The sequence below is a fragment of the Panthera uncia genome (assembly GCF_023721935.1).
Source record: "Panthera uncia isolate 11264 chromosome A1 unlocalized genomic scaffold, Puncia_PCG_1.0 HiC_scaffold_17, whole genome shotgun sequence".
Taxonomy (NCBI): domain Eukaryota; kingdom Metazoa; phylum Chordata; class Mammalia; order Carnivora; family Felidae; genus Panthera; species Panthera uncia.
The window spans coordinates 86,469,462-86,493,132 of NW_026057577.1; the positions used below are offsets into that span (position 1 = coordinate 86,469,462).

Below are 23,671 nucleotides of genomic sequence, written 5' to 3' on the forward strand. Positions count from 1 at the left end.
TCTAGTTAAAAAAATAACATATAAGTTTAAAGTAATTGATTTTTAAAAGGCGTACTATATATATGACTCAGAGTGGTTCGTAAGACAAATCTAGAAGTCCCCAAAGTTCTGTAAGCAACAGTGGAGTACCATTATGCTATACACAAATTCTGCTGAAAAATACACATAGATACACAGTTCTGATATGTTTTCTTAAAATTGGCCCCACAATTTCCTAACTGTAAGATTGATGTTTAAGTCACCAAACAAAAGATACATAGTAAAGAACAGATGACAGAGACTGACCTGCCAGCACCTTCCTCTTTATGCTCCTCCCATAAAACCAACAGTATTGGGTCTCTAAATTCAGGTCATCACCTCCCTGTCCCTGGAAGAGGGTTCCTCGATGATAAAACAGGTGCTGGCAAGGAGACAAATTAGCATGATTCCCCCAAAGCTGAAAGCCCTGGCTCTGTCGCCAGATCCCATTCCAATCCCAGCTGTACTACTTCCTGAATGTGTAGCTTCAGACAAGCAACCTTCCAAAGCTCAAAATTTCCCACTTTAAAAACACAACTGGTAATAAAAACTGCCTCACAGGACTGCTTTAAGAATTAAGTGACAAGATTCTGTGCTTGGCTGGCACATGCTAATTCACGGTAAGGGTGCCCTCCATGCAAGCTGACATTGTTATCACACTAATGTATCACCCAAGGTCAGGATGTCCCACTGGAGCCTGAGTGTACCCCATACTCCATCATCCCCCTCCTCTCTGACCATGAAGGCTAAAGCCAGCTCCAGAAACCCAGAAGAGTCAATGGGTACTTTCACAAATCCTACTTCTTCCAAACAGGATTTAGGACCAAGTAAAGCCTCTGTTCTTCAGCACTGGACACAAGCGTCTTCTTCCTAAAGCCCCTTCTGGCCAGTGTACTTGAGCCACTGCCTCTCCCCACAGATAGAAGGACAAGGCCGATGAAGCCTATTTTATGCTTTGTCTTCTAAGTTGATTTTCTATTACTCCTACCACTAATAATTGCCATAAATTACTGAGCACTTGGGGCGCCTGGGTGGCGCAGTCGGTTAAGCGTCCGACTTCAGCCAGGTCACGATCTCGCGGTCCGTGAGTTCCAGCCCCGCATCAGGCTCTGGGCTGATGGCTCGGAGCCTGGAGCCTGTTTCTGATTCTGTGTCTCCCTCTCTCTCTGCCCCTCCCCCGTTCATGCTCTGTCTCTCTCTGTCCCAAAAATAAATAAAAAACGTTGAAAAAAAAATTAAAAAAAAAAAAATTACTGAGCACTTAATGTGACCAGACACTATCCTAAAGCAGTTTACAAGGATCATCTCATTACCACAGAAACTCTTTGAGGCTGGAAATACTTTTATACCAGTTATCAGAGGAGGAAAAATTGAGACACAGAAGTAACTTGCTCAAGGTCAAATAGACAACAAGCCATGAAGCCAGGATTAAAACACAAGCCATGTCACTCAGAGACCATTCTCCTAACCACACACATCCTCAAACACACAGCCAGATTTCAAGGATCCAAATCACAGGCACTCTAAAACTGCCTGACAGCACTCCAGGCAAATGCTTCCTTGGCAATGACCCTAAACCTCCACCATCAGGCCTTTATTTCCTAGTATGAAAACGTAACAGTGCATCTCTGAGTTTTGTTTTTAAGAAGATTTCCTCAACTTACTCCTTTCCCCTCCCTCTGAAAGGCCCAAGTCAACTGTCCTCTTCAGAAGACGTGATCATGTGCTTTAGTTCCTCAGGGAGAAGGAAGCTTATTCAGTTCATTCTTCTCATGTGTTACTATCACAGAGCAGCCTTATAAAGTATTAAAGGCAAAAAACAGGGAAAAAATGTAATACAGAGACAGTATTCCTGGAAATGCATTACACTTCCATTGGAGAATCTTTCAACCATTGCACATTTTATGTGACTGCCATATTGCCAAAAATCACAGTACCCATTTTAGATAAAGAAATCAACATCCAAATATGAAGTATTCACCGGATAGAAGGAGACCCTGAGGGTGCAAAGGTTATGATCCCAAGGTTATGTGGGCATCTATATTTGCCCTATTCTATGCCTAACTGTCAAGTTGCCAAGACACAAAGTATTTTAAGATTTATCTTCTCATTTCAGTTTTGACAGCTTTAGAAGAAAACAAAATATTCCTTAATGCCCATATTAGGTTCCTAACGCTGCTGTAAGAAAGTACCACACACTGGGTGGCCTACACAACAGAAGCTTATGGTCTCGCGGTTCTGGAGACTCAAAGTCCCAGGTCGATGTGTTGGCAGGTTGGTTCCCTCTGAGGGCCATGAAGGAGAATCTGTTCCATGCCTCTCTCCTAGCTTCCAGTAGCCTCAGGCTTTTCTTGGCTTGTAGATGGCATTTTCCCCATGTCTTCACATTGTCTTCCTCTGTTCGCGTCTCCCTCTGTACAAATTTCCCTCTTTTATAAGGACCCAGTCATACTGAACTAGGACCCACTCTAATGACCTCATCTTAACTTGGTCATATGCAAAGACCCTGTTCTCAATTAAGGTCACATTCACAGGTACTGGGGTTAGGACATCAGTATCTTTTGTAGGGACACAATTCAACCCATTACAATGCGTAATAGGGAGTCTTCGAGCACCTCTTTTTTTAATAATATTTTTTAAGTTTATTTATTTTTGAGAGAGACACAGAGAGAGAGAGAGAGAGAGTGGGGGAGGGGCAGAGAGAGAGGGAGAGAGAGAATGTCAAGCAGGCTCTGCGCTGTCAGCACAGAGCCTGATGTGGGGCTCGAACTCACAAACCATGAGATCATGACCTGAGCCAAAACCAAGAGTCAGATGCCCATTAGACTGAGCCATCCAGGTGCCCCTATATCACCTCTTTTAATAAGAAAAGATTTTCTAGTTCTCATGTAAATATTAAATAGTAATACCAGATCCCTGATCTGAATATAACAATTTTTAAATGCTATATAATAACATGTTAAGGTTTTATTTTTACCTTTCACCTTTGCTAGTTCTTTTTTTAAAAAGATTTTTTATTTATTTTTGAGAGAAAGATAGCATGCATGTGGGGGGACAGAGAGGATGGGGGGAGAATCCCAAGCAGGCTCCACGCTGTCAGCTCAGAGCCAACGTGGGGCTCGATCTCACAAACCGTGAGATCATGAGTTGAGCTGAAATCAAGAGTCACACACTTAACCCACTAAGATACCCAGGCGCCCCTACCTTTACTAGTTCTAATACAACTACATATACCTTTCTGCCAATTTCATTTTGTGATGTGAATTTTGTTTGCAAAAGATCCACTTAAAACAATGTATATCTTAGTACTTTACACCTTGGATAAAGATCCCGTTTAGACGCAAGCCCCAAACACTCAGCCCTAAAATAATCCTCTATATTGTTCATAAACAGGTATTCACACACACACACACCTGAGGGTCTCCACACATGCTGTTCACTCTGCAAGCATACTTCCTTCTCTCCATCAGTCAGGTGGTTTGCCACCTTTCTTCATTCAGGTTTCTGTTCCAAGGTGTCCTCATCTGAAAGGCTGTCCCCAAACACTGCTCCATCCTCCCCACTCCCAACACTCCTGTCCCCTTCATCCAACTTTTTCTTCTTAACATCTACTGTATATTTTTTCTTTGTGTAATGGTCTCCTCCCACCAGAATGTAAGTTTCACTGGAACAGGGACAGCCTGACACAAGGGCACTCAATAACTTTTAGTCCAATTTATTCAATGAATCCTTATCAAGTTCCAAAAATCCCACATGCAATTCATTGTGTTTGATTATAATCTTCCTACTTGAAACTGATACAAATGTTGCTTACTTCCCTCACAACCAATTCTTCAAGGAATGTGTCTACAAAAATATACTGTGTGTGCATGCACATATAAAATTATTTTAATAGAAGTCAAATGTAGCTTTAAAGTATAGGATGCTTCAGCTGCCAACTAAATATCACAGTAATAGGATTCCCTAATACCTATTTCATGATCTCACAAATTAACAAGGCATGTAAACCATTATAAACATTTCTGTTGAGGGTTCACATCCAACAATCCAAAAGGAAGTAATTTTAAATGTTAAAAGCTATATTGCTCATCCTTAACTACATGTTTTAAAAATAGGATAGATCCCTGTATCTAAAAAAATAAAAATTAAAAAAATACTGAAAATATTTTTGCGCAGTAACCCAAAATTCTGTATATCATCTTAGCTTAGGTGAAGACATTGTAACAGTATTATGTATGCAAATTAAAAACAGCAAAATTCTTTCAAATAGGTTTATTTAAAGCCATGTACCAACTTCATTCCTCTAGAATGGAACAAAATAACTCATAAAACACTATGAAAAATTATCTGCACTAGAAACTGTGAAATTGTCAGAGAAATATTTTTGGAAGACATCTACTTAAAAGCTGCTAAAAACTTCACTTTCTAAAAAGAAAAGTTAGGGGTACCTGGGTGGCTTAGTTGGTTAAGAGTGTGTGCTCATTCTCTCTCTCTCTCAAAATAAATAAACATTAAAATAAAATAAAAAGAGAAGTTGGGGTGCCTGGTTAAGCATCCAACTTTGGCTCAAGTCACCATCTCGTGGTTTGTGAGTTCACCCCCCACAATGGGCTTTGTGCTGACAGCTCAGAGCCTGGAGCCTGCTTCGGATTCTGTGTGTCTCCCTCTCTCTCTGCTCCTCCCCCACTCATGCTCTATCTCTATCTCTCTGTCAAAAATAAACATTTAAAATTCTTTTTTTAAAAAAAGAGAAGTTAATAAGTAACACTTTTTCATTAAAGACCATTTCGCTAGATATACAGGCAACAAAGAGAAACACACACAGTGTGCAATAAGCAATCGTGCTTATTGGACATAAGAAATGCTATCCCAGCTGGCTCGCCTATTTCTTTTCCTTCCCTCTCTTTGTCTCTTTTCCCTATTCTTTCTCCTATCTCTCTTTCCACTGAATTGTAGACCCATGAAATATACCTTATCTTATCACTGGTCTTTCCTGATGACTTTTCTAAAGCATTTACTGCCATGGATTTATAGGAGCTGTGCTCAGCCCAATCCAGTCGGGTGGGTTTGAGAAGCCTGGCAGTCCCAAGTGGGTGGGCTGGCAGTGGATTTTATGGAGTTGTAAGAGGAACATATTCTAGGCTCCATTTCATCAGCCAGGCCAATTTCCCCGTTGCTGACTTAGGTACCAGTTTAACCCAATCTTTGTGAAAGGAATGAAAACTGGAAGGGTCTACTTTTAGCATTCTGGGCTGCAGCGGGAGCAGCCAGCTCCATGGCCACCTAGGTTGAAGAAGTAAGGAGGTCACATCTGAAGAGGTGGTCTTGAGGAAAGAGCAACCACCCAGACTCACAGCAATTAGCTTGTATGCTTCCCGTTAGTGGATCAGCATACAAAGTAGGAAAATTCCAGCTACACAGATACTCAGGTTTTGCAGTAAGCTGCTAGACTTCAGAGGCATTCACTTCCGAGAGTGCATTTTGGCAGTCCACCTCATGAGCACAAACAAACCTCTCCTAACCCAGAAAAGAAGACTCATCTAGGAACTGCACGAGGCACTTTTGGCGGGGATTGTTTCTAAACAGGTTTCTGAGAGGTTTTCCGTAATGTTGAAGTAATTTTAAACAAAAATGTCACATTTAGAATGTGGCCTGTAGGACAAGATTCCATTTTAAAGCAAGTGACATACAGAGCACAAATAAGAATCTGGGAATAGCAGGCAGTTGACTTTACAGACATACACTTTCCATAAGAGCCTTTTACATTAAAGGTTCTCAAGTGCTTTCAACCATTTGTTGATTCCATTCTCCCAACAGCCCTGGAAAATCATTTGGTAAAATTTGCTTCATAATTTCAAACATTCTCAGGTTGAAGGAGGCAGCCAAAATGAATTTCTTATCCCCTGTGCTTACGAAAAAATACAGCATGGAGACAATGTAGCACAGTGATGAAGAATTCAAATTTGGGTGCAGACTACTTGAATTCTAATTCTGACACTTAACTAGCTGTCTGATGTTGGGGAAGTCAACTGACCTGCCTGGAAGATGGGAACATCTATACTGTGAAGATGAAATGAGCGGACACATGGGAAGGACTTCCCCTGCCTGGCACATAGCGAGCACTCCCAGTTAGCTATGCTGTTGTTGCCATCGTCAGCACCAGCATCCCCAACATCATTTCAGGAAAGGTTAAGAGCTCAGGTTCTGAGTCAGATTTGGCTTGGAGCTCAGCATACACAACTGAACCCTCACCAAACCATCTATTATAAAATGAGTAGGACACACTATCTAGGAAGAACAAATAACCCAGTATTTTCAACAAACAGCAAATCAGAGAAAGCAAAGCTACAGTTTCATAGCTACCAACTGCAGTGTATAGCTCTTGTTTGTATTCTGATCCAAGCTATTAAAAAATATAAAACAATTGATCATTTTCACTTATGAAACAGCCAGCAATGCTAATATTGACTATTTTATATTAAGTACTACTAAATAGGATTTTGGTTATGTTATATAAAAACCTCTTATCTTTTTTTCCTTAATGTTTATTTTTGAGAGAGAGCATGAGCAGAGGAGGGGCAGAGAGAGACAGAGACAAGAGCTGAAGCTAAGAGCACAGAACCCAATGAAGGGACTGAAATCACAAACTGTGAGATGACCTGAAGGCAGATGCTTAACTGACTGAGCCACCAGGGTGCCCCGTAAAAGCCTCATATATTCTTAAGCGATGCTCTCCAGTACCATAGTCACTACCCACATGTGGCTATTTAACTTTATGTTAATTAAAAGTGAAATTTTAGTTCCTCAGTCTACTATGCAGAAGCCAAGCGCTCAGTAGCTTCATGTGGTCAGTGACTACAGATAAAGATATTTCTGTCATCACAGAAAATTCTGTTGGACAGCACTGGGCTAGAGATACATATCTACTGAAATATTTGTGGATAAAATGATATGATGACTAAGACTGGTTTCAAAATAAAACAGGAAGGAGAGACATGAGTGAAGGTGTGAATGAAGTAAAACTGGTTTACGGTTGTTGCAGGGGAGATACATGGTGGGGGGTTCATTAAAGTGTCCCGAGTCAATATGGCTAGGCTATAGTCCTCAGTTACTCAAATACTAATCTAGGTGTTACTGTGAAGGTATTGTGCAGACATGATTAAAGTCTATCATCAGTGTAAGAGATTATCCTAGATAAACTACATGGATCTGAATCAATCAGTTATAAGGCCTTGAGTAGAACTGAGGATTCCTGCAAGAATAAGTTCGACCTGTGGCCAGCAGCTCCGCTCATGTCCAAGAGATCCAGTCTGCCCTTCTTGGCCATCTGCTCTGCAGATCTCAGACTTGCCTATCTAGCCCCCATGATGGCCTAAGTTATCCTTCAAACAAATCTCTTCATATACATATCCTACTGATTGTTTCTCTAGGGAACCCTAACTGATACAGTGTACTTCTGTAGCATTTGATTCTTTCACACTACCTCACACAGACACTGTGAAATAACAACTCTAAATATCTTAACACAGTACCTACCACGTAAGTCTCAATAAATGCTAACTATTATAGTATTATTTCTTCATTTATGTCAACATAATCTTTTTTTTTTTAAGTAGGCTCCATGCCCAACCCCAGAGCTCAATGCGGCACTTAAACTCACGACCCTGACATCAAGACCTGAGCTGAGAACAAGAGTAGGATGCTTAACCGACTAAGCCACCCAGGTGCCCCCCAACATAATCTTATTTTGCCAAAATTTGTAGTTCCTGAGACACAGAATACTCACACGCTATAACAACCTGCATTAGTATTTTCATTTCCATCTCACTTTATCTGGCTGATGTGACAATAGGCTCCCTTACAGGCATGGATGGAACAGTTCACAGCTCTGCACAGGCTCTTGAATTAAATGGAATCAGCCCTAATTAGAATACACTGACACATACACAAATATCAGAGCTGAGGAAAAAGTTTTATGCAATTAAGTTTATAAGTCTTATATACAAAAGTGAAGGATTTTAACCTCAATATCCAACAATAGGGAACTGATTATATAAAACTGGATACAGTGGGCTAACAGATAGAATGGGCTGTTATACTTAAAGCATATTTAATGACATTTGGAAATGCTAAAAACACAGTGTTAATTTTTTATAAAAGTAGGCAATATACACAATAAGATCTCAACTTTTAAAAAAAAACATACTATACTACAGAGAAATATACAGAATGTTAACCATGGTTATCCCTGGGTACTGAGATAATTTTTTTCTGTACTACAGTATAATTTATATACATATCTAAAGAATACAGTTTGATGAGTTTGACAAATATACCCATGTAACCCAAAGCCCAATAAAAAAGAGAACAGCTCCATCATTCCAAAAAGTTCCCTAGAGCCCCTTTAGAGTCAATATGTTCACACACATCTCAGGCAACCTAGGATGATTTTTATTTTCTTTTTATATCTTTCTGCTTTCCAAATTTCCAGTATAAACATGTATGTATAAGACGTTTTGATGTTTTGTTCTTTTATTTTAAAGAGTTAGGATGGTATACAGTTCTTTGATTTGATTGATAAGGACAAGGGAGATTAATTCATTTGCCCAGAAATCTTAGTTTACTAGAAATACTAGGAGCAAGACTGTTAATTCATAGCACTCCACAATTATTTGTGCTTTCTCTTTTCAAGCTTCTCAGTGTTTTTGTATGTCACATCATTTACCCACACAGATATGGGGTGTTGTATTTTCAAACATCTGATAGAAAAGATCCTTTAAAGTTAACAAAAGAAACCAAACAAGAAAGAACTTATAAGATGCCTATAGGTTAACAAACAGAAATTGAAAGAAGTCAAACTGAGAAAAGGTACTTCCTTCTGGTTCTCATAAAAAATGTTAGTCCCAGAGGTTCATAAACAGAAACATCGCAGCCATATACACCATACTGTAGAAATGTTACTGTCAATGCTTTCTAATGTTACCATGTTATTTCACAGTAATAACTGAAGATAAACAAAAATAAATTTTGGTGAAACAAATTTGCAAATCATCATCTCCCTGTTCTATCAACCAATACAAGTTTTAGTCACTGAAATCCTGAGACTTCTAAGGCTACAACTTCGAAAGGAAGGCTACATCTATATGAATTCTTAAAACCCCAGTACTCTTTACAGCCTTCTAAACATCAAGGTGGAGATCTGAGGGTGGGCACCCAATATTTGGCATTTTGACAGTTATAGTCCAAATAGCCAGCTACATGTCTGATCCTAACCCCTAACCCCAAATCCAAGTTGGACACAAAACCAGTAAACCAACTGTGTCCTAAGCCACAACATGGATCGAAACACTAAGATCTACACATAATTCTGAAGAAACACTAAGTGAATAGCAAAGCAACTAAAATCTACAAATATTTACTATCATCTAGACATCAAACTGGGCTGGAATAACCAAAGGATCATTAGATACACACCACACACACACACACACACACACACACACACACACAAGCATTGCATTTTCAAAGTGTGATCCATTAAGGGGTTCAGGAGGTCAAAACTGTGTTTGTATTAATTATAAGGTGTTACTTGCCTGCTTCACTGTGTTGACATCTGCACTGATGAAGGAAATACAATGATTAGGAAAAGGGTGAGGAACATGCAGAAGGAATCAACTGAATTTTTAAAAACTGAGGAACACTCTGGCAATTCTTCAGGCAATGTGAATAATTTTTATCTGCTTATTAAAATGTGGAATTTAGGTAAGTACTAACATTTTGATTAGAGATTTTTCCCTCCCTCACCAATTCTTTCTCCTACAGCCATGACCTTCTAGCATCTTGGACCTTACACGGGTTCACCTAAGAACACGTGGTTGCTGTGTTCACATCAAATATGCATTTGGACCTTCAGGTGGCCTTTAATTATTCATTTTTAAGTAGCTGTTCTTCTTCCCTTTTGCTACCTAAGCTTTGGATCTCCATTCAGAACATAATTGATACCTGTGGAATAGAGTAAGCAACAGAAAGACTAAAGTAGCTGCAACTTAGAGAAAAGTCTGAGTGCAAGAAGCTGAGCAGCCACAATCTTAGTCACAAATCAGAGTGGAGCACAGCCAAGGGCAGCTTCCACCTCCCGGCCCCCAGCACTCGGCAGAAGTCCAGGATCACGACCACCCTAGGCTAGTTAGCCACCCAGCCATAGGTGCCCTGCTTCAATCCCTTCAAACCCAACTTAACTCTTACTGCCAGATGCAGCTTCCCAGTGCCTGATCATCACACCTGTCCTCTGACAAAAACCCTGAAGAGCGCCCAGCACTTATCACATCTGCACTATGTAGGCTGGCATTTGAAGTTCTCCAATTTGTGGCTCAACTTACCCTCCCACGTTTGTCTCCCCATATGCCCTTATTTTCAATAAACTGCAATATTTGATATTAGCCAACACATGCCACTTTTCACCACCTTTACTCACATCCCTCCCTCCATGTGAACTGCCATCCTCACTCTAGTCTCTGCCTATTGAAAGGCTTGCCCAGCCTTCAAGGTCTTCCTCAAGTCACCTCCTTCATGAAACCTTCCAAGCAACATCCCGCCTCTGTCCATTATCACATTGTGCCTATATTATAATCATCGCCTTACTGTCACCTCAAAAGCCATGGCTTTCATGCTTTATTTCTCTTTCAATGTCTAATAACAGACAGTCCTCTCAAATTGCTTTAAAAATAATTTTCAGATATCAAAAATAACGTGTCCAGATCCTACTTTATGGGAAGCCATTTTTTTTAGAAAATATGATTTAAAAACACAGTAGATCTGAATGTTTCTTGGCTACGGACAAAACCTAAAACATCTGGGAAGTCCCATGAGTTACCCCGCAGGGCAAGTTGGAGGCCAGCTAGAGGAGGCAGGTGTGTGTGTGTGGAGGTGGGGGGCTGGGTTCCAGGCAGATCTGCACAGTGAGACAGTCTGTAATTGATAGGACACTGACATTGACAAAGCATTCAGGAGTGGAGGCAGAAAACCTACCTTAACAGTGGGCTCCCAAACATATATGAGGGATTGCATCTGTCCACTCAGAACCACACATGTACAAGTCAAAAATGTGTTTCAAGGTATCCCCAGACAAACTATTTATCCCTTATACATAACTGGGGAGCGTCACCTCATTCAAAATGTTCCTAAACACAATATTCATACCACACACCAGGCCTAATGCTGAGGATTTTTAAATGAAGGTGTGACTAAGACAGGGTCCAAATCCACATAAATAACTCAGTTGGGTGTAATGAGGGCTGTGGGGAGACAGAAAGAGCATGCAGAAGATTCTGGGAAGTAACTGGAGAGCCAGGAGGAGAACAGGCTCGTGTCACGAATCCCAACAGAGAAGGAAGTTTCAGTGAAGCAGCAGTGGCACAGCTTCAAATGACACTGCAGAGAACCAGTCTGGCATCTGGAGGCCCCTCATCATATGGAGGAAACAGGTTCGGGAGACTGGCAGGTATGGAGGCCAAACTGAAGGGAGCTGAAGTTTGCCAAAACAGGAAAAGAAGGGGATAAGGACACCATTTTATAGGGATCCACAGTGAAGAAAACACTGAGCGTTTCTGGGTTTTTGGTTTTTTGTTGTTTTGTCTTGTTTTTCACGTCAGACGGGTAATGTGCTGATGTTGTAACAAGGTTTAAGAGTGGCACATGTCACACAACAGCGTGAACACCCAATCATCACACTTAAGAATTACAAAAGGATCGGGTTTCTGGGTTTTTTTAAGGATGGAAGAGACCTGACAAAGCCCTGGTATAGGAAGATGGGGCTTGCATAACCAACTAGGGAGAAGAGCCTTAGAAGGAGCAGGCCCCTTCTCTGAGATGAAGGAGAAAAGAAGCATGGGTGCAGCGGGGTGTGAAGACAGAGAGGAGGGAAGCACAGGGAGTTTCTGCAGACTGCCTTCAGGCTCTCCTGAGTGAACAGCGGTCCTGTGCTCAGGCCTGCAGGATGGGAAGCCCAGGGTGGAGAGGAGGAAGGTCTGCAACAGCCACTGTGGGGAAAAAGGGAGAGCTATAGAAGACTCAAAGGACTGCCACGCAGAGACGAGTTCCCAAATGAGATTGGAAAACTGTGCTGCCATCTGTTAGAAGACAAGCTTTTTTGTAGCAACACTGGGGCAGGGATAGCAGAAAATGTATACAGATCCAGCATTAGAGCTGGCCAATCTGGGTATGGCAGGAAAAGAGAAAATGGAAGCCACAGCAGGAAATATGTCCAGGACAGGACTGACCAGGGGATCCAAAATTCAACAGAAAAAGAAAGAAAGCCTAGAAGAAGTTGACAAGGGGAAAATGTGTAAGCAGGCTGACATATAAAAATCAACTGGAGAGAGGACAGGAGGCTCCAATCAAAGAGGGAGTTATGAGTTTAAGATTTTGCAAAGTAGACAAGTTTCAGGTGATGACAAGGTCTAGGGTTTAGCCTCATCTGTGGGCTGCTATAAAGAATAGCGGTCAGGGTCATGAGGTCAAGGCAGCAGCATGAGGGATGGGAGATAGCATGGTATAGAGCAGTGCTCCCTAACACAACTTCTGTAGTGATAGAAATATTCTGTCTATGGGGTCCCACAGCAGTCACCAGCCACATGTGGCGATGGACCACTTAAAATGTCCCAAGTATGACTGATGAAGTGAGTTTTTATTTACTTAGTGTTCATTTAAACTTAAATAAGCACATGACTAGAAGCTGCCATACTACATAAAGAAATGTAGAACAATGGTTTTCAACTTTGTTCAACAGAATTACCTGGAGAGACTTAAAACATACAGCTTCCTGGGTCCCACTCCCCAGAGACTGATTTAATTAGTTGGGCATGGTCCTAGGCATCAGTATATTTTAAATATCTTTTTCTAATTTAGTTTTGTTTTTGAGAGAGAAAGCATACACATGAGCAGGGGAGAGGGGCAGAGGGAGGAAGAGAGAGACAGAGAGAGAAATCTTAATCAGGCTCCATGCTCAGCACAAAGCCCAATATGGGGCTTGATCCGACACCCCTGGGATTATGAGCTGAGCCAAAAATCAAGAGTCAGATGCTCAACTGACTGAGCCACCCAGGCACCCCAGCGTCAGTATATTTTAAACTTGACCAGGTTCAGTCAAGTTTGAGAACTACTGGTAGAGGGGTTAAGAACACAGATTCTAGAGCCAGATGACATGAGTTCAAAACCAAATCTGCTGATTTTGACTTCTGTGACTCTGAGCAAGTAACTTCATCTGTAAAATGGGGATAATGACCTATCTACCTCATAGGGCTAGTCTGAAGATTACATGACATACATAAAAGTGGTTGATAATAGTGCCTGGCACATCTTAGTTCCTTAAATGTTAGTCATTATTATTCCAAACGGATGTTGGAGGCTGACAGCTCAAGGAGAAAACAGTGGATGGGAGTCGCCAAAGGCCTAAATCTATGTTGAGGAGGTACCTGGAAGTCAGGAAATGACAGGGTAGAGGGTAAGAAGAAAGTAAGAGAGAACAATAAATAAAGGGAAGAGAAACAACCTGGAAGAGGCAGTAATAAATAAGGCAAGAAAATGCAGACCCTACTCTGTGGCAAAGTGGGAAACTACACACGAGGAGAAAGAACATGGGAACCCATGTATCAGGAGAAGACCAAATTTTAGTTAGGGAAGAACATGGAAAAAATGTTTAGTTCAATTTGACATAATCCTACCTCCTCACCCAAAATGTTAACATAAGTTAATTATCAGTCAAGTAATGATTTTCATATTTTCCCCCCTGCCATACAGTTCACCATTTATGAAAACATCCAGGAAGGACTTCCGATGGTGAAAATACCATTTTCTAATTGGGACTCCACAGGAAGAGCCACCTCTGCACAACTTAAGAGTAAATACTTTATGATTCATACTTGATCCAGTTCAAACCCGGCTTCATCAGGGTTCACATCTTTGCAAACCATATGCCCAGACTCTATGTGCAAACCTGTTTTATTTGTCCTTTTAACTAAGTCTTTTTAAGTCTTAGGGAACACTGGTGCCACTAATAAACACAGTATTATTACCTTCGGGTAAGAAAAATGAGTAATATGTGTGACTAAGGTTAAAAGTATTTTTAAAATTTTAAGAACAGGTGGATGTGGAAGGGAAAAGTAACCACCAGTAAATGTCTTAGGTTGCAATTTTTTTTCTATTTCTCTAGAATTTCACATAATTTAATGAACACAGATTTTTACTCAAATTTCAATGTCACCACCAGATTATTTCTTCAGCTTGCAAATGAAAATTAGTAATAAAGTATTCAGTTATTGGTAACTAGGTAGACAAGTTACTAGAAGCTCAACAGCTATTTCAAAGATAGTTTCTATGCAACTCAAGTGGCTGAAGTTAAGCAATACAGTGCATGTAGATTAAGTGTTTCAAATGGATCCATTATATTTATATTTTTACCAAACAAACAAACAAACAAAAAAATAAGTCTGAAATTTCTTTATGGACTAGTTATTTGCCATGAGAAAGATAAACACCTACAACCTCTTTCCTATAAGCATGTGTCGCACTTCAAAGTGACATTCCACATGGTTTGGGTTTGCTAAGTGGGTTTATATATCAGCACAAGTGCAGTTTCACTGCTGAAACACAATTTCCAATACAATGAAGTTCATTTCTAGTTCCTTATCAGGAGCCAGTTTGAGAGCATTGACAATGTAAAAATAAAAACACTCTTCTGAACCCAATCCTAACACCACTACAAGCTCTGCAGGGACTACCTTTTACAAAACACTACCAGGCATGCAGAATTCCACTCCTTCAGATGCTCCTCCCATAACTGCCCACTAGAGATGCTTGTCTCGGCGCTATATTGAGATCCGGTAGCTGGAAACAAAAGCATAACCAATGCACATTCTATTTGTTTTGATTCCTTCAGCAAGCAATCCTTACTTTTCTTTTAAGTTAGAGCTCCATTAAATCCTAGGGACCTAAATACCACCATCAGCCAGTCTAAGTCAAGTTTATTGTGGTCAGGGGATTGATGATGCTTTGGCCTCTTCCATCTCATGGTGGAACCAATAAATCTGTGGACCCACCCCATGGTTATTTCGCAGTTTCTCAACGCATTACCGGAGTAAACATACGTAACTACTGGGAGAATTCCCACAATGGCTTCCTGACTATGGAAGATGGGCAATTATGGTAAGAATGACCAAGTGAAACATCCTGAACTTCCCTCCTTACCAGCACAGTAAACCAATAGAAATGCCACATCTGTGGGAAAACTATAGACATTAACACTGATGAAGAAGCATAAGGCAAGCTGATACCCTGCAAACCAAACCACCCCCAACAAAGTGGGATATGTGGCACTCCTGGCTGCCCAAGAACAAAGGAAAGGACAGAAAACAAAGGGTTAAACTGATAGAGTCTCCTTCAGTTTACAAATATCTTAGTAATATTACAAGAAAAAGGAGATCTTATCGATAGCTTAATCTCCAGGAACTCCCTACTGTCTTATTGAAAATGCTTTGGTAGAGGGAAAAACAACCTGAGTTTTGTTTTTTTTTACAATAGCTAGGCCTTCAGTAATCTGTGTCTTCTTTAGCATATGGAAATCCCTTTAAGAAACTCCCTCTTGACTTTTATCTCCCCCAACTCCACAGTATATAAGTAGTCACTCTTCACAACCTCAGTGCAGCTCTTGCTGCCCAGGGGTTCCGTCCCCATGCTTTGACAAGATCACCTTTTTGCACCAAAGACATTTTCAAGAATTCTTTCTTAGCCGTCGGCTCCGAACCCCCACCACCACTCCAAAACCCCATCATACCACCACCAAAAGCTTGACATTTTAAGAACAGATAATTCTTATCACATTCCTGTTTAATTCACCTTTTTTTGTCTGGGCAGAAAGCAGGTAGATCTTGGAAAATGGCCAGGGATTATCCTAAATCCATTCAGGCAGTGGCTCCGATGTGGCTGATTTACCAAATTAAGTACTTTTCTGGAGCACATCTAGTGCCTGATACCTGATATGAAGCTACTAATCTGGAAAATGCTTTATCAATATGTAAAGAACACATGAAGCCATTTGCTTTTATTTTGCAAGGTCAAGAACTGTAACAACTCTCCTCTCAGCTATAATCTCATCTACAGAGCTGTTGCTTGTCTTCACATCCCGCAGACCATCACACTGGGCCCCTGCATTGATTACACCATGCTGCCAGGACCTGATAAACAGGAAGTAACAAATCCTTCAGATGTCTTAGTAAAATGCATTCAAGCTTGATGATGAAAAACAAAACCATGAAGATTCAAACACTGCAACCTCAGTAAAGTGTCTGGGAATCCAGTGGTCTGGAACGTGTTGGAATATCCCCTCCAAAGTGAAATGCAAGTTGCTGAACCCTGAACTGCTTCCCACTAAAAAAAGAGGCACATGATTCATGGGCCTTTTTTGCATTTTAAAGACAATGCATACCACATTTAACAATCTGCTCACTCCTTTACTATGTAACCTATAAGACCATCAGTATTGAGTAGGGCCCAGAGCAAGAGATGGTTATGCAGCATGTCTGATCTGCAGCACAAACCACTATGCCCTTGGGTCTTACCATGCAGCAGATCCAATTCACTGAATCCAGTAGGATCCAGAGAACTGCAGCACAAAACTCTCAGGTTCTGGAACGAAGCCAAGTCCTCTTCTGCAGATAACAGTCCTTTTAAGAAATGACTCCTGGATTGCCACTAGGTCTTGTCAGGGCCTGATTAAAGGTTATTAAGTAACCATGTGACCTGAGCTGCCGTGGCAATCTAAATGTTTTCTGACCCCCCAGGTCATAAGGTTGGGCATGTACAGAAGCAATCCATCACCAAAAGACAACGGTATGAAAGCGATCAGATTCAAGCATGACTACAAGGCACAAGAAGTTGCATGGGCAGATGGCTCAGATAGGTCTAATATCTACTCCTACTGTACTACCACACCTAGAGCCTCACAAAGAGCTCCTTATGACCAGCTGACTGAGAAGGAAATTTGGGCCTGGGTTAGAGACAGTTTGCATGGTATCCACGCACCAAGCAAAAGTGGACTCCTACACCCTTACATCCCCAATAATGAGTGTCCCTAAAATATACTTCATGAAGAGAAATCATCCCAGCAAATAGAACTGTGACCAGTACATGTGCCTGTCCACTCCATCGATACTGAGAAATGGCCAGGATCACAGATCTACACTGAGTCATGTGCAAAGGCTAATGGTTAATCTGGACATTCAAGGACTTGGTGAAAAAACTGCATTCAGAAGAAAGGGTGTAAGAAGACCTAGGGAAGGTGCAAACGGATATAGACCTTTCAGAATGAGCACAGTGTATGAAAAATATTTTTGTTCCATGTGAATGTATACCAAAGGTCATCCAAAGCAGAAGGGCCTCTTAATAACCAGGTGAACAAAATTACCAATCTGTGGATGTCAACCTCTTTCATCAGCCACCCCCATGCTTCCTCAGTAGACTTCAAGTAGAAGTGACCACAGTGACAGCAACAGAGCATATGTATGGATTCAACAACATGGACTTCTCACAAAGGCTAACGTGGCTCTTGTCAATAATGAGTACCTAATATGCCAACAGTGAAACCAGTCCTCAGTGCCCAAGATGGCAACATTCCCCTGGAGGATCAGACAACCACTCGGTGGCAGAGGGATTACACTGGATCCTTTCCATCAAGGAGGAGGCAATGATTTGTCCTCACTGTATATATCCCAGTTACACAAATGTACGTGCATGCAGATACACACACACATCCCCATGTATTTATTTTTCTTCACTTTTCCTTTCTTCATCCTTTTCAAGAAGAATTGATCATGGTGGTTAACTTTACAGTTTAGTTTCTAGGTTACAGATTATTCCTCTGGAATTGTGAATATGCTAGAGAAGATCATTTCACCCAGAGGCAAATAACTAACTGTTACCCAGCAATTAAGTTTTTAATCAGAGATCCTGCTGTCCATAGTTAATGGATTGCAATCACATGGGGCGGGGGAAACAAGTCACCCACCTGAATTGCAAAATTTTTAAAGACTGATAATACCAAGTGTTGGCAAGTATGTGGAACAATTGGAATTCTCATATATTGCTAACTGGAGAGTAAACTGGTATATCCACTTTGGACAACTGTTTGGCATTATCTTCTAAAGTTAAACACACATGTACCCTATGATGCAGTAATTCTACTTCTAGCTGTACATGTAAAAGAAAGGAGTACATATGTCCACAAAAAGACTCAGCATTCTTTAAGAACGCTCAGAATAACTTATAATAGCTAAACCTGGTCCATCACCAGTAGAATGGATAAATTGTACTATATTTATACAAAAGAACGTCACACCTAAACGGAAAGGGTGGGGGGTGGAGAACTTCTGCTATGAGCAATAACATGAAAGAATTCCAAAGCATTATGCTAAGCAAAAGAAGTCAGAGAGAAAAGAATACATGTTGTACTATTCCATTTATACAATGTCATAAACAGGTGAAATTCATGTACAGTGCTAAAGGTCAAAGTAGTAGTCTCCCTCCAGGTGGGTGAGTTGAGTGGGAAGGGAGGTAATGTTTGAGAAGAGACACAAAGGAGCCTCCTGGGGTACCAAAAATATTCTGTATCTTGTTCTGGATGGTATTTACATATTTGTATCTACATGCAAAAATTCATCCAGTTGTATATTTAACAACTGTGTATTTTACTGTAGGTTATATATCAATAAAATTGTTTTTAAGAGATTAATATGTATGGATTAGTTAGGAGAGAATCTAGAGGAGTTTTTGTGGGGGGTTTTCCAGTTCTCTAATGGTCAGTGATCCAACAAAGGTAAAAAACAAAAACAAAACAGGTAATTCATCAAATTTTCAATTGAGAGCTTGCTTAGAGAAACTTCCATCTTCCTACATAGCCAGACGTACCCAATCATCTAATACAGCCAATTTCAATCACTCTCTATGCTCTCTAATATTCATATGGCTGGAATAACTTAAGTGTTTAATTTGAACCAACTTATTTCTTGCTTCAGTTTCAAGGATAAGTAGGAAAAATGTCCCTGAAAGCCTTGATGAGCTAATTTTAAATGTAAGTCCTATATCATATACTACTTTAAAGTTACCCTAAATGATTATGACACAGCATCTTCACTTTCCATCTTAACATACCATGTTTCAAATCTCAAAATATCCATTTGAACTCTAGAATTACTTAAATGCACATTAAAAAAATAAAGCACTTTTATCCAGACTAGGGAGCCAATAGAAATCCAATACATTTGTAAAAGTGATGATCAGAGAAAAATAAGAGCATCTGATTCTTAAAATATTTTACTATGTTGACATTTTTTTCTCCTTTCTTGACAAGCCAGGCTATCAAGGTAAACTAATTTAAATTCTTGGGCTTGTTGGTAATAACAAACCAAATGGATGAGCTTACCATTAGACTAAGGATCCTGTTTTAGATTTATAAAACAAACAGACCATTAATTTTAAAAGTCAACCAAAACATTGACCTCAGTTTGCCAAGGTTAATGTCAACATTGCTCAAAATTAAACCTTAGGGGACAACAGATAAGTCTTCAACACTCAACTAAAGTTCCCTAAAGTAATCATTAAAAATGGTCTTTACCCCACTCTTCCAAACATTACCCTCAAGACAATTCGTCATTTCTAAAATAATAAATGTGGTAAAATGATACCAACTCTGAGGGCTCATCCCAAATCTCATCTGATGGCTCAGGAGGTTTTCAGAGCCATCTGATGGCTTAGGAGGTTACCTTTAGGAGGTAGATGCCTTTATCTGTATCTTTATTCAATTATTCTTATAGTCTAAGATTTTAAATATTAAGTTTACAGTTTAAAATTAAACTGTTATATAATACCACTGCATGCACATTTCAGCCGTTTCTATTAAAATTGCATGTTAGTGTTTTCCCCTACTTCAATCAGACATTTGCTTCACAACCTAAGTAGTTTCAGTGGTATGTGCCTGTAAATTTTCAGAGTGTAACTCTCATAAAGTATTCCATAATGAAATTTACTTTTAAAAAAGAACAGCATGGACTCCAGGAGAGGTAATAATGAACTTGTGCCAATATTTTTATGCACATTTATTCTATGTAGAACATTTACAACATTTACATTATATTTACAATGTTTCACTTCCAGTTTTATTGTATTGATCTGGAATTGCTGCTAATACTGTTTCATTTTTTACCAATAATATTGACATTATTGCCAAATTCCTACTGGATATACACCATGATATAAGCACATTCTTATTAAAGGTAAGGCAAATAACCTGAGAAACTCAAAGCAGGGACAGGGGCGGGGGGTACTTTTTTCACAAGTATTGTTCCCAAAAGGAAATCATACTATAGGTATGCAGCTTTTTTCCCTAAATTAGGATGTCTGATAAAATGTACCTGATTTCTTAAGAAGCCTTTCTCTCTAAATCCTGACTCTGAAGAAATAGCTAAACATTCTCTCACCAGACTTTCAGCACTTTTTTGTACTAATTACTGCAGCAAATAAAGGTGTATTATTTCCCAATTCATAATTCCCATCTGTATGTAAGGTTAGAGTCTCTAAGTCCATTTTCACTTCTTAAATTGAACATAAACTGTAAAATAAATATGCAATATGTTATTAGGTCTAAATATAATTTAATACATACATCCTTATATACATAGAACTTTTAGTACCTAATGTGAGCATATAATACTACATGCTAAAGTAAAATAAATCTGAGCTAAAGAATTAAGGTAAATATCCAGAAAAACAAAAGATACCTATTTCCCATTTGTAAAGAACCTTGTCTGTCTTCCAGATAAAAACAGAGGATCTTAATAGACCTGAATTGTGCAAAAGATTCATAAATTTTATGCTTCACTTTGGGCCTAAATATTATCTTCCTCAAATACTGTAGAACATTCCTCAAATACTGCAGAAAAAAATTTTATGTAAATGTTTTAATAAAGTATTTCTGACTTAATATCAATTTACCTAGATATTAAAGACTGACTTTTTAAAAAAAAATTTTAATGCTTATTTATTTTTGAGAGAGAGAGGCAGAGAGAGGGAGACACAGAATCTGAAGCAGGCTCTAGGCCCTGAGCTGTCAGCACAGAGCCTGATGTGGGACTCGAACTCAGGAGCTGGGAGATCATGACATGAGCCGAAGTCGGATGCTTAACTGACTGAGCTACCCAGGCGCCCCAAGACTGAATTTTTTAAATAAACGTTTTTAACTAGATTTCAGTTTACAGAAAACTTGCAGAGGTAAGAGTTCCCAAATCTGGCACCCAGTTTCCTCTACTGCTAACATCTGACATTTACTGTGGTATGTTAGTTACAACTGAAGAGTCAACACTGGCACATTACTGTGAACAAACTTCCATATTTTATTAGGATTTCACAAATTCTTTCCTAATGTCCATGACCTTATGCAGAATACCATATTGCATTTAGTCACTGCATTTCCTTAGCCACCTCTGGTCTCTGACAGTTTCTCAGACTTTTCTTAAGTTTGATGACCTTGACAGTTTTGAGAAGTACTGAGTTTAGGAATGTCCCTCAATCAGGATTTGTCTTAGGTTTTTCTCCTAAGGTTTGATTGTGACATTATTTCCAAAGGTTTAACTTAATAATTTCTTTTAAAGTTTTATTTATTTAGGTGATCTCTACACCCCACATGAGGCTTGAGTTCACAACCCCAAGATCAAGAGTCACATGCTCTTCTGACTGAGCAAGCCAGGTGCTCCTTAATAATTTCTGATAGGGCAAAGTACATGGCAAAAATTTTGGCCTTTATCTCCTCATTTATTAAAAAAAAAAAAAAAAAAAAAAAAAAAAAAAGCATTATTCTGGGAAGAAGCAAACTATAAGTTCAAAGTCTGGGCTGCAGATACAGAGTTTAACCAAGAGGAAACTAAAGTTGACAGTGACTGGGAAACAAATCACAGGGCCCTGGGAAAGACTAAAGAGTCAAGGAAGCATTTCAGGAAAACTAGGAGAACAATAATCGGTCATCTATTCTGTCCCAGCCACCACTCTGAAGCTAGAGCTCCACTCCAGAAACCATATTGACCATGGCCACTTGCCACGTCCTACCTTTGCTGCACTCTCTTCTTTATTCCAGTTTTAGTCACTGTAGTATATTTGTCAATTTTTTGTAATTTGTCTCTCCTCATTTTTAGAAAAAGAAAACAAAGTCACCACTCAGGTCTCAGCAGGAAATGTACCAACCTGAGTTACCAATGTAACTGAGTAAGACAGTGTAATCAAGGAGCCATCTGTGGAGGTGTAGTCAGAGAAACCAATTTGGCATGGCACAGTACCCTGGGGTTGGCAACAATGGGGAGCAGTTGAGACAGCAAGGGGAGGAAGGCATTGTCAGACCCCACAGAGAACAGTGAATGGGAAAGGGCCACCCGACAGGAGATTGGGGGAATGGACATTCCATTCCTCTCCCTCCTGCCCTCCAACCCCACTAGTCCCTTCTAATAGCCAGAGTTTAAAGAAAAAAAAAAAAAGTGATGTATTCCACAAAGGTGAATGTCCCAGACCACCATGGCTGGGTAGATTAGGAGGGAGAATAAAAGGTCTAGGGGAGCAAACGAAATACATGCAGTTCAGGAAGGGAAGCAAGACAACTTCACACCTTTCGCATGGCTATCTGCATTTTGATGTTTGTCTGTCTTATCCCCTTACTGTACTGGGACCTCCTCAGAAGCAGGGATAGTGGTTTACAGAAAAAGTCACAGATCCTGTGCACAAACCTCCTAGAAGGCGCTCAAGGTCTATCTAAAAGAAGAGATGGAATGGGCCTATCTCAGCTACTTGTTGGGATAGAGCCTGGATCCATCACGGTATGACTCTGCTGCAGAGAAAACATGGCGTGCCTTTGAGCCTGACCTTGACAGCACTAGAAACAGAGGCAGGTGAGGCTAGCCCTCCCACGTTAAAGTGAGAGCCCATCAGCCAGTACTTGCTCCACAAGTAGAGAGAAGCTCCAAGATCTCCTTCAACACCCACATTGATCACTTAGTTCAGCCTAACACCTTCATGTCAATAGAGGACAGAGTTTGTTCATGTGATCATAGGCAAGAGTCTAGGTTCTAACAAGTAAGAATCTAACCCCTGGGATCATCCTGACCAATACTTCATAAGCTCCAGAACTCGACCTTGAATCTACTCTTCATAGATTCAGAACAAAATAAAAGTTCATTTACATTTCTCTGAATTTCTTCAAATAATTTATCTTGTTTAAGACACTGTAAAACGCCTGGTCTCTGAGACCTTCCATGAGGCACTAGTAGGTCCACGTTTATACAAACACCTTATCTTCTCTTCTCCTCCCTTATCACCTACCACTTGTGTACATCTCTAAAGGTCCTCAGCGCCATGCAGCCCTGCCCTCCCTTCCTCTCTGGCCTTCCTGCTCTTGCCCTCTTTCTCTATGGAATTTACCACTCCACACTCCACACCTGGCAGGGTTGCATTACCAGCTCCTTCTAGGACAGAGCTGCCTCCTCATTTCTTCTTTTTTTTTTTTTTTTTTTTTTTTTATATAAAAATTTTTTTTTAAATGTGTTTTCCATACAACCCCCAGTGGTCC

General features: G+C 40.0%; 1 protein-coding gene and 1 non-coding gene across 4 annotated transcripts in view; both read right to left on the reverse strand.

The window, feature by feature from the left end:
• The window catches only part of EPB41L4A (erythrocyte membrane protein band 4.1 like 4A), a 263,653-nt gene that overhangs the window by 179,063 nt on the left and 60,919 nt on the right, over positions 1-23,671 (reverse strand). The window lies entirely within an intron of this gene.
• Positions 11,664-11,767, reverse strand: LOC125935903 (small nucleolar RNA U13). Its single transcript, XR_007461881.1, has one exon. It is a non-coding gene; the product is annotated as a small nucleolar RNA U13 (small nucleolar RNA).